This window comes from Diuraphis noxia, unplaced genomic scaffold, assembly GCF_037042655.1.
Source record: "Diuraphis noxia isolate RWA-SAM2 unplaced genomic scaffold, SU_Dnox_SAM2 contig0003, whole genome shotgun sequence".
NCBI classification, from domain to species: Eukaryota; Metazoa; Arthropoda; class Insecta; order Hemiptera; family Aphididae; genus Diuraphis; species Diuraphis noxia.
The window spans coordinates 83,027,929-83,039,961 of NW_028301713.1; positions in this window are offsets into that span (position 1 = coordinate 83,027,929).

Consider the following 12,033-nt stretch of genomic DNA (forward strand, 5'->3'; position numbering starts at 1 on the left):
CGTATACAATGATATAATATCATTGGATTCAAATTTAATTCCATCCATTACAGTAACCCACTTATAACCTACTGTACAGCAGAGCGACATCCACGACTTACCCGCCTTTTTTGAATTTTGTTTGTAAGTGTCCGATAAATCATCCTTAAATGTTAATAACCTAATATGATAATTACTAATTATTTCAGTAATTTCACTAATTTTATTAGAATTTTTAAGTATATTTAGTTCGTCAACTCATGATGATTTTATTAGTGCATCTTTGGTGTTATTTATGTCACAAATACCTTTAAAAAAGATTTTTTAATGATTTCTCAGAGTATCAACATCCGAACCCTTTATAGACAATATTAAGGGACCAGTAAGTTGTTCAAGCTCTAGGAAATCTTATTATTTTCTGTGATGTGCACAAATAATAAAAATCAATACAAACTCAATTTTATAACTGACACCAATCATAATATTATAGTAATATTCTAAATAAAAACTGTGTCTTCTAATAAAATAATAATTCTCCAAATTTTAAATTTAAAATTATAATAATATTAACTATATAAAACTAGGCCAGGTCTGGTATATTATTGGCTTAATATCTTTATTACTGTTTTTAGTTCCTAAAATAATTGTATTTATATTTTATATTTTATAATTTATATAGGTACTATAAGGTAGGATTATTTATTTAATAATACATAATATTATTTAGCTAAATCATTAGGTATTGTGTTGTTAGAAAAATTATCTTATTTTTAACATTATTTGCGGCGCTCAACCAATTTAACATCCATAATTCATATATACTTTTTTGAATTTTGCAGATATTATAATAACTAGTAAGTAAAAAATCTAACTGAGTTTAAAATCACCTGGAAATGAAATATCAACAAATGCTGCAGAACGACGTATATGTACATAGATTGCGCAAACTGGTTATACGTATAATACAATAATAATATATTAATATGCTGCAATATAATATAATATAATATAATATAATATAAAGCTGCTTTTTCATCCAGCTCGATTTCACTTAATTATTTTACTTTTTATGTTCATAGCATAACTCGCGACATCGTTGCAGTATAAAAATAATTGTGCTTTTCTACGAAAAGTATATTAAACTGTATTCCATAAACAAACAGTAAAACTCATAACTGTAAATAGTAAACAATTGTGAATAGGTACGTTATCGACAATAACAATTGACAACAATTTTAAAATGTTACCTATTATTATTTTATTAAATTTTTACAATAAACATCTGGGAATCCCAATAATAATATTTTATCGTAGTTATTGGTCCTTCGACCTTTCAGTATATTATACTGTTCAAGCCGTTGAAGAACTCTTAGGTCAAGTTTTTAAAAAATATTTAGTCTGTAGAAACTATTTTTTTTTTTACAAAAATTATTAATGAATTAAAAAAGATTTAATTTGTTTCATGCTTTTATTTTTTAGGTAAATAGTTTTTCGTTTTTATTTAAGTTTAAATTAATGCAGTAATCTATTATTCAGAAAATGTAATCTTTTGTTTAAATCACAAGTATCTAGGTATACTTTTTATTTTTCTCGATTTTGATGTTTTAGCGAATTTTGATATTGATATTTTGTATTTTGAAGTTATCAATGGCATTTTTATTACTTACATTAGTAAGTAAACCTCCAAAATATAATATTATCTAAGTATATCCATTTTAGGGTTATAACTTAAAGCGCATAAATTAAATTTATAATGACTTTAAACATTGTAAAATATTTAATTTTCAATTTTTGTTGCATTGATTTTACAATTTTTTTTTTAAAAATAATATATATATATTTCACGGTCCTTTTTAAATAATTTATCACATTATATAAGTATAATAACATTTTTTAAATTGATATTCGAAGTTCAAAATGTTGACGAAATTAAATACTTAAACAATGAATAATGTTTTTAGTTATTTTTTTGGCATCGAAAAATATTATTTGCGGGGTATTGAAACTTTATGTATGGAAATATGATATTTTCAATATTTTTGTGGATTGCTTATTTAAACCACAAACCTATTCCGAATATTCACATCGTTTTACAGTAAAAGAAGTCAGTATAATTAAATTAAAGTTAAGAATAATAATTTATAGATATATCGATATAATTATGATATAAATATATGATAATAATTAATAATTGTAAATTCACTTAATGAATTCAATGTTTTCGTCAAAAATAATTTATTCTAAAATCTAAAGTTAAACTATATATCTAAGTAAAATAAATTACTGTAATAATACTAATAACAATATAAATACATCATATATTTATTATCGGTAATCTAGGCTGTCGCAGTAAGTACTAAGTACCTACTCAATAACGAGGTAATCTCGACATCTATATGTATAGGTACTGTGTAGTACTGTACACCAGAGTTCTTACCTACATTTCCCCCTTTTTATAGTACAAATGTCAAATAATAATATTTATGAAGCATAGGTTAAGTTAGGTTAATAAAATAGTATATAAGAACTTAATTTAATGAAAGATTATTTAATTGAAACTAAACAACAAATATCTTATTACATACTTATATATAATAATATAATATGTTTTTATTTTGGTAATATTTAAAATTTTGTTTGTATATTATTTTGTAGATAATATATAATATAGACTGCAATAGCCAACAGTGCAATCTAATTTATTATAGTCTTATAACTGTAAGTATTACGTTTAGAAGTAAACAACTATGGTGTAATAAGTATAGTAGGTATTAAAAATAGACTAATATAGGTGGGTTACCCTGGCACCCCAGTGTTCGAATTTTTTATTATTTTTTTTACCATTAATTGTACTATAATTTGTACCAATTTGTACCGTAAATTTCAGAATTTGTACCAAAGTATTTCCCCCGGAAAAATCGATTTTCCGCCGGAGCGCCAAACGTTACACCAGCACCCCCGTTGCTAAAAAATTGACTTTTAACAATTTTTTTTTTACCATTAATTGTACTATAATTTGTACCGATTTGTACCATAAGTTTCAGAATTTGTACCAAAGTATTTCCCCCGGAAAAATCGATTTTCCGCCGGAGCGCCAAACGTTACACCAGCACCCCGTTGCTAATTTGACTAATAAAAATGTTTGCTTACTTATACAGCTGAATTTGCGCCTTTTATCTGTCGGGTTGAGTATTTAAATGCAGGGTACTATATCATGAGCAATATTTGTATTTTGTACCTAATTTTTCCTAGTACAATCCAGAAGACAGAATAAGTTTGTAAATTGTAACATTTTTTTTAAATATTAATTGTACTATAATTTGTAATGATATGTACCACTAACTTAGGAATTTGTATAAAGTTCTGCTCTGATCGCTCTTAAATATATATAACTATAACAAAACCACAAAATGTATTATAGTATAATTATTAATTATCATTTTGAAGATAAATACTATGACGAACAAAACTTACCGATTTAGCACAACATTTTTTTTAAATTTATTCATTTTTTTCGTTTTTATACAAATTATACTCCATATTATAATACTCTAACAGAATTATTAAAAACATTATTCTATACAGTTCACATATTATTATGTAATACCATGCGTAACACAATTTTATATTAATACGTATTAGCGTATTTACAAATTCAAACACTAAAAATAATCATAAGAATCGACGTTTATCTAAAATTAACTTTTGATATTTTTTTGATATGTCTATTATTAAATTAAATGTATATTATATTAAGCAAAGAAATGAATTAAAAAAGAAATTTATATTAATACGTTTATTTTATAATTTCATTTGCCTCTTGTCCTTCATGGAATATGGGTGCTAAACGTGGTAGAATTCCGGCTGTTCCTAGCCATCTTATAGACGATGAGCTGTTGAATAATAAAAATCAAATACGTGATGTTTTGAATTTTAATGAAGCAGAAGGCAAATGTAAGTAAAATATTATGTTTTAAATTTTTAAGTCATGGACCTGTAACGATTTGCAGATTACTGTCATTACTAACTCATGAAAATATGTGTATAATTGAACTTTCTTGTGGGATTACTTTTTACCAAGTAAAAGTAATAGTAAAAGTGGTAAGTAAGTTTTTACACTTTTTACAGACTTGATACAAATTCCTAAGTTGGTGATACAAATGGTAAAAAATATAGTACAATTAATGGTTTGTTCGTCATAGTATTTATCTTCAAAATGATAATTAATAATTATATTATAATACATTTTGTGGTTTTGTTATAGTTATATATATTTAAGAGCGATCAGAGCAGAACTTTTTAAAAATTCCTAAATTAGTGGTACATATCGTTACAAATTTTAGTACAATTAATATTTAAAAAAATTGTTACAATTTTTTGCGCTAAATCGGTAGGTTATTTAGGTTAGGTTCGTTATAATATTTATCTTCTATATGATAATAGTAATTTGTGTACGTAAAAAAATATTTTTAATTTTATACCGTATAAAACGTGTATAATAATACATTGTATTAGACATTTTTTAAAATATTTTTTTTTGACTACACAAACTTATTCTGTCTTCTGGATTGTACTAGGAAAAATTAGGTACAAAATACAAATATTGCTCATGATATAGTACCCTGCATTTAAATACCCGACAGATAAAAGGCGCAAATTCAGCTGTATAAGTAACCAAACATTTTTATTAGTCAAATTAGCAACGGGGGTGCTGGTGTAACGTTTGGCGCTCCGGCGGAAAATCGATTTTTCCGGGGGAAATACTTTGGTACAAATTCTGAAACTTATGGTACAAATCGGTACAAATTATAGTACAATTAATGGTAAAAAAAAAATTGCTAAAAGTCCATTTTTTAGCAACGGGGGTGCTGGTGTAACGTTTGGCGCTCCGGCGGAAATACTTTGGTAAAAATTCTGAAACTTATGGTACAAATCGGTACAAATTATAGTACAATTAATGGTAAAAAAAAATTGTTAAAAGTCCATTTTTTAGCAACGGGGGTGCTGGTGTAACGTTACCCTGGCACCCCAGCGGAAAATCGATTTTTCCGGGGGAAATACTTTGGTACAAATTCTGAAATTTACGGTACAAATTGGTACAAATTATAGTACAATTAATGGTAAAAAAAATAATAAAAAATTCGAACACTGGGGTGCCAGGGTAACCCACCCGACTAATATGCTGTTGTAAAAATTCATGTCTAGTACAATACTACAATGTAATTTGATTGTATACGTTTGTGGAAAAGGTTTATTTTGTACTTTTTTTAAAATCTAAGTTTGGTCTATTACTCACACGCCATTGTTTATTATTAACTAATATACAAATTGTATTGTATATTTATCATTCATTTAGCACAAACTATAATAATAAATAAAGGACGACTTTCTGTGCCTATTAAAACGGTGATAATATATAATATTATTCATGCAATGTACATAAAAATATTAAATATTAGTACTTTATAGTACCTACCTAATACATTCTTTTACACTTTAAATATTTAAATATTTTTTATTTAATATTTTGACAGTTGATAAGACATTTCATGGAAGCTCCCCTCCCCGTCTATGCCCTGGTAAATATTGGATTATATTATATAATAACCCATATATTATAGCTCTATAATGAAAATAATTTATTAATTAGTATATTATATGATATATCTATATTTGATCCGATTAATGTGAAATTTCAGAGTCTCTCAGCAAAAGTTAATTCTATCTCGATGCGAAACCGCTCGTGGATATTCATAATCTTCATAAAGTGTTGTACGAGTTTATAAGAACTAAGTCCACTGCTCATGGTACAATATCCGGTGCGCACTCAGGCTTTATTATATGTCCGAGCGTATATTGTTACAAATTACAAGTTAGTACCTATTTACAATATTATTATTGTATCGCTAGCATTTATTTACATAAAATAAGTTTGATTCTTATTTAATATTTTGTACTTCAAAGACACTGTATTTCATATTCCTATGTATGTATGTATGTATGTATGTATGTATGTATGTATGTATGTATGTATGTATGTATGTATGTATGTATGTATGTACGTATGTATATATATAGGTATCAGTAATTAAATGTGCTGATGGGATTGCAGTGCAATTCGATACTGCAGGCTACACTTCAGTGCACCAGTGCACGTATGATACATCATACCTACTATATACGTATATATGAGCACTGATATATACATATATATGTATTACTATAGTAATATATAAATAATATGTCGTGGTTTTCGTTCTATGCTAGAATTTCACTGTACTCTGGTGTCTCCTAGAGTCCTAGCTTAGTAAAAATAAATATATACCTATGTTTATGTATAAAATATACCCAGCTAGTTTTGTAAATTGTAGTGCCTATAACAATATTAATTACCTATACGATTCGTTCGCACAAAAGGCTGCATGTAATGTATAGATACGTTTAGTTCAATATATACTATAGTATAGTCTAGTATAACAATATAGCATTATTTTTATTATTTTTTATTTTATTCAATTTGAGTCTCAACAACAACGGTTATTTGCTATAAACATTAATATTTTTTTACATAAGTATGAAGAATTAACAATAATATATACCACATAACAATAATAATAGTATAAAAAAGATTGAAATATATCTAGATTAAATTAGTTGGCATAGTTTAGTTAGTTTTAAATAATTAATTAATTTTTCTACGTTGATTGGCTGTGGATTTAGAGCTTCTTCCAGGTTGTCTTCTATCTTCTATATATTGAGCTTAGCTCTGATGTCGGCGAATTTACAGCAGTGGCATATTAGGTGTTCAAGCGTGGAAGTTTAACCGCTAGTTTGAGATTGGTCAGGTTCAGATTTGTTCATAAGGAGTTTATGAGTCACCTATGTGTGACCTATCCGTACTCTTTTTAAAATTACTTCCTGGCGCCTTGGTAGTGGAAAAATGGCCACGGGAAGACTGTGGATTTTATTTTATTTAGGTTGGTGTGGAATATTGACCACAAGATCTACCATTGAGTTAAAATGTGGTTGTCAATGATGGATTTTAGATCCTGGAAAGTACAGGTGTGAATTTTGTATGAGAGGTGGGAGGTGATGGCTACTTTGGCATACGTATAGGTAGTCAGAAAAAAAGCCATGGGAAAAATAAGCCACGGAAAAAAAAGCCAAATTACAATGATTAAATATACCTATAACAATTAAAATTAAAGTATTAAATTAGGTATTAATTAAAAATTGTTAACACATTATTGGTCCAATATATAAATAATAATTATAATTAAATATAGGAAAAAATTAATTTAAAGTATTATTCAAAATTTTTAAAAATTGGCCATATTGTATACAAATACATATATATAAAATTATTAATGCTCATAAAAATTTAATTTGAATTTCCGGTGGACTTTTTTTTGTGTTAAAGATAGAAAAACTTTTAAGGAATCTTGTATTAAATTTTCGAATCTTAGATTTAAAAATATAATTTTTTATGAATTTCTAGCTTAAAATAATTAGTGAATTTTCGTGATTTTTACATAATATTTTGTCAAAATTCAAATTTTGAATACTTATAAAAAAAAGTTGTGGCTATGTACCTACTTATTTCTTTTATTTTATAACTGCTTTGTAAAAATATCTTAGGAGCCTTGTATTACATTTTCAAGCTTTTCTGCCTAACAAATAAATTTTTATTGATATTAATTTAAAAAAAACTAATAATGATCGAAAATTTCAAATGCCTATGAATAGTTCAACTTAAGTCGAAAATTTTTGAAAATTGGTGGATAGAATATACTTATATAAACATTCGGTGAAAATTTCATGTATCTATGGTCGTTTGTTTTAAAGTTACATCAAAAACCAAAATCGATTTTGTTGAAAAATGAGTGTGCATAAAATTTCCCGTTTTTCCCTTAATTTTTAGTTTGTTTTTCTCGATTATTTAGAAAAGTATAAAGCATTTTTTACTTTTGACCCCCCAAAGTACCAACTTGATTCACTTTCTGATCGAACGAGGTACTGAAGTCAAAAATCGAAGCACTCTTACTGCCCCAAAACGTGATGACAGACACACAAAAAAAAACACACATCATGATAAAATCAATACATTCATCGCTCCGCTCAGAATCTAAAATATGTATTGTTTCTCCGTGTTTTCATTTTGCATGATATTATATTAAGGTAGAAATATACTATGAAGTAATGACATGTGTGGCCGATATTGTTTTTTTGCGTTCAATTAAAAAATAAATAATAGTATCTATATTATAGTAATAATGAATATGTTTTCAAAACTTCTGATACGTATACGCATATAGCTATTTTATAATGTGATCAATATTTACATCCAGACAACAATAAAATAATGTTCAGTCTAAATATCATATACAATAAGTAGGTGATGCCTAGGCTTTGCAATTTGTATTATATTAAGATGATAACAATAACTAGGTTCGATAGCTTCTGCAGAAGTTATTGAATCTTCTATAAATTAATTCACGGTTCAACTAAGAGTATATATGTGGCGGATGTAATATGCGCGATGGACCGTTTAAATTTGAAAAATGATTTCTGGGCACGGTGTATGCATTTAAAAAAAAAAAAATGATAACTGACTAGGTACATTATAAGATGTCCTGTAGTTTTTTTTTTTTTTTTGTACTGGTTTCATTGCTCTAACTGTCTATCTGCGATGTCTATATTACGGTTTTCTGTGTGTTAATTTTATACATGTATATAAAACCTATGAAAAGTGAATAAAACATGACGAAAAATGCAGTGAAAATTTAAGGAATGTTTCTAAAAAAAGTTCTTATATGATGTATTTAATTATTCGAATGTACCGCCTATATACATAAACACGTGATGTATTTTTTTCTCAGTTTTTTTACATGATACAGACTTTCATGGTTGCTAAAAATTTAAATGCATAAATCGATTACACTTTTTGATTTATTTGCATGTAGGTAAACGTATAAAAAATAATATACTTATAAACTGAAAAATTAAAACTGCTATAATATGTATAGACGTATAGTTGTTATGCACGAACAACGGGTACCTATAATACCTATAAAGTTAAACACCTGCACTATACAGTTTGAGTTTTATTACATTGAAGTTAAAACATTATTTTTTCAGACTTCTATCACATGTGATTCTTGTAAATAATATCCATCAAAATTACAGTATCTTTGATCTTCAGGTAAAAATGTAAAGAGGTTTTTGGTGTAGATTCAGGTAAAAAGGTTATTCGTGTATGACTGTAGAAGCTTACCTACATTTGACCATGTAAATGACAACCGGCAATTTCCAGAAGACATGATTAGGATTTCAACAAATTTCGAGTTCACAAAGATGAATCAAAATACAAACATTTAGTTGTGACGATGACGGTAATTTTACTGCACAATTTATTTCGAAAACAATAAAGATTGCAATCTTGGCACCCAAACTAAATTAATCTAAAATTTAGGCACTGTGATTTGTATTTGCTGTGGGATTCGCTGGTCCTAAGAATAGCCCTAATGGTATATATAGTTTATGCCTACTTGGTGAAATAGCCGAATTGCACTTTTTACCTACAAAGAAATAGTCGAATTGCGGCTGCGACACGATTGAGCATAAAACACCTATTTGCAACACGATTGAGCATAAAAAACTCTGCAACGTAGCCATTTTCAATTTTGACATTAACTCACTACCAAATAAAAAAAGCGGGTAAGTTGATGTCGCTCTGCTGTACATTAGGTGGTGGGGTGGACCTCTGGCTAGGGTAATCTAACCGATTTGAATGTAATGATAGGTATAATTGTATACGAAAAACGATTCTGAACGGAGATGATTTGTCAGTCTAGGATATATTGTATTTAAATATTGTCATATATTCTATTTTGAAACAAATATTTTATTTTTCAATTAAGACGCATAATTTTGCATAAGGCATGGTTAATCAATTTTTCCAAAAACATTGCATGTAGTTATCATAATTCATAATACTTTATATTATCATAGATATGCATATACCTGGTTTGAGGATAAATCGTTATCGTTATGTGATTTCATAAAAATTTAAAACTCAAAACATTTTTCCTATAATGACGCTTCAAATTTCCTTTATACTTTTATAGATATTTGAACAAAAACTTAGTGTTGAATTTTTTAACCTTAGATATAAATACAAACAATTTTATGAATTTTGAACTACAACATAATTTGCAAATATTCATGGTTTTGACGAATTTTTGTCAATATTGAAACTTCAAACGCGAATAAAAAAAAATTGTGCCATGTATTCTTATAATTTTTTGGTCACTATAAGAATAACTTATGAGGAACTTTGTATTATATTTTCAAGTATTTTTATAGGGCCAAAACAATTTTATCGACACTTAAAAAAAAATTTTCAGAAAAATTGAAAATTTCAGTTGTCTATAAATATCTCAAAAAAGTCAAAATATTTTGAAAATTAAATCATGTAAAGAAAATGCCAATCTAAATAACTGGTAAAATTTTCAAGTATCTACGACTTATACTTTTTGAATAAAAACAAATATTTAAAATCGTTTGAGGATAAATCGCTATCGCTACGCTATTTCGTAAAAATTCAAACGCACTTAAAATTTTTCCTTAATGATGCTTCAAGTTTTCTTTAAAGCTACTTGAAGGAAAACTTAGTGTTATTTTTAATCTTTAGTTATAAACACAAAAAATGTTATGATTTTTCAACTTCAAAATTACTTGCAAATTTTCGCGTTTTCGACAGAATTCGTAAAAATTTGAACTATAAACGCTTATAAAAAATAATTGTGACGAACGATTTTTAATTCTTTTTAACTACAATAAGAATAACTTATAAGGAACTTTTTATTTAAGTTTCAAGTTTTTTGGTCATCCAACATTTTTTTTACCAACACTTCAAAAAAAAATTCTCATAAAAATCGAAAATTTCAGTTGTCTATAATTAACTTAAAAAAAATTAAAATTTTTTGAAAATTAAACTGTATATTTATTAAACTAACATAAACATTTGGTGAAAATTTCAAGTATTTACAGTGATTAGTTTTTGAATTACAACCATATAAATAAATCGATTTGGTCGAAAACTGGTTTTACGTAAATATTCCCGTTTTTCTGTCATTTTTTGAAAATGTTTAATTTTGACCTTTATAATGCACCAAGGATATTCACTTTTCCCTTCGGAAACCACCCTCAAAGTTTGAAATTATAACATTATTTCGACTACTTATACACAGACACACACAAAAAAAAAAAAAAAATCATTGTAAAATCAATACATTCATCACTTCGTTCAGAATCTAAAATAATAAACTGCAATACCAAAGTGCTGTATGTTTCAGTATATTTATGAGAAGATTTTGCGAATTGAATATTTAAAAAAAGGTTTGTTTTCAATTTTCCAATCAACAACTTTAAATTGTAATTATTCTATTTTATTATTTTTAATATTCCTCTATAATCTACTATCTACATAGTACATGTTGATATATATATATGTATAATAATATGTAATATTTAGTCATTATTGTTATCCCTCAAAAAGTAAGTTATATTTATGCCTTATCTCAGATAACCGTAATAGTAAATAGTATGTATACAATTATGTAAAAAGGCTATTATTTGTATTGAGATAAATATGTAATTATAATGTAATTGTTAACGAGTGGTTTTTTTTTTTTTTGTTTAATTATGGACAGGTTAAAACTTTCCCCTCCTCAAAAACTGAAATGACGACATTATTTTCTGATAATCATTTTAACTTCTTTAATTTCTTTTTGTCTATGAAGTAGAAGTTATTTTTATTTTCATTATAAAACCATAACTCCTTTTTAGATTCATAGACACACATCAATAATGAATACCTATAATTATTAACGAAGTATTATATTATCTCTCAGAATACAGATCTGAAAGAGTTTTATGCACCTCAATGTTATATATAATACCGTTAAGCTTAAAAGATTCCTATAGATAAGGAAATATTTTGATGTAAGTATTGGTCAGAATAGATAAGATTAACAATAGATGCCTAAATTA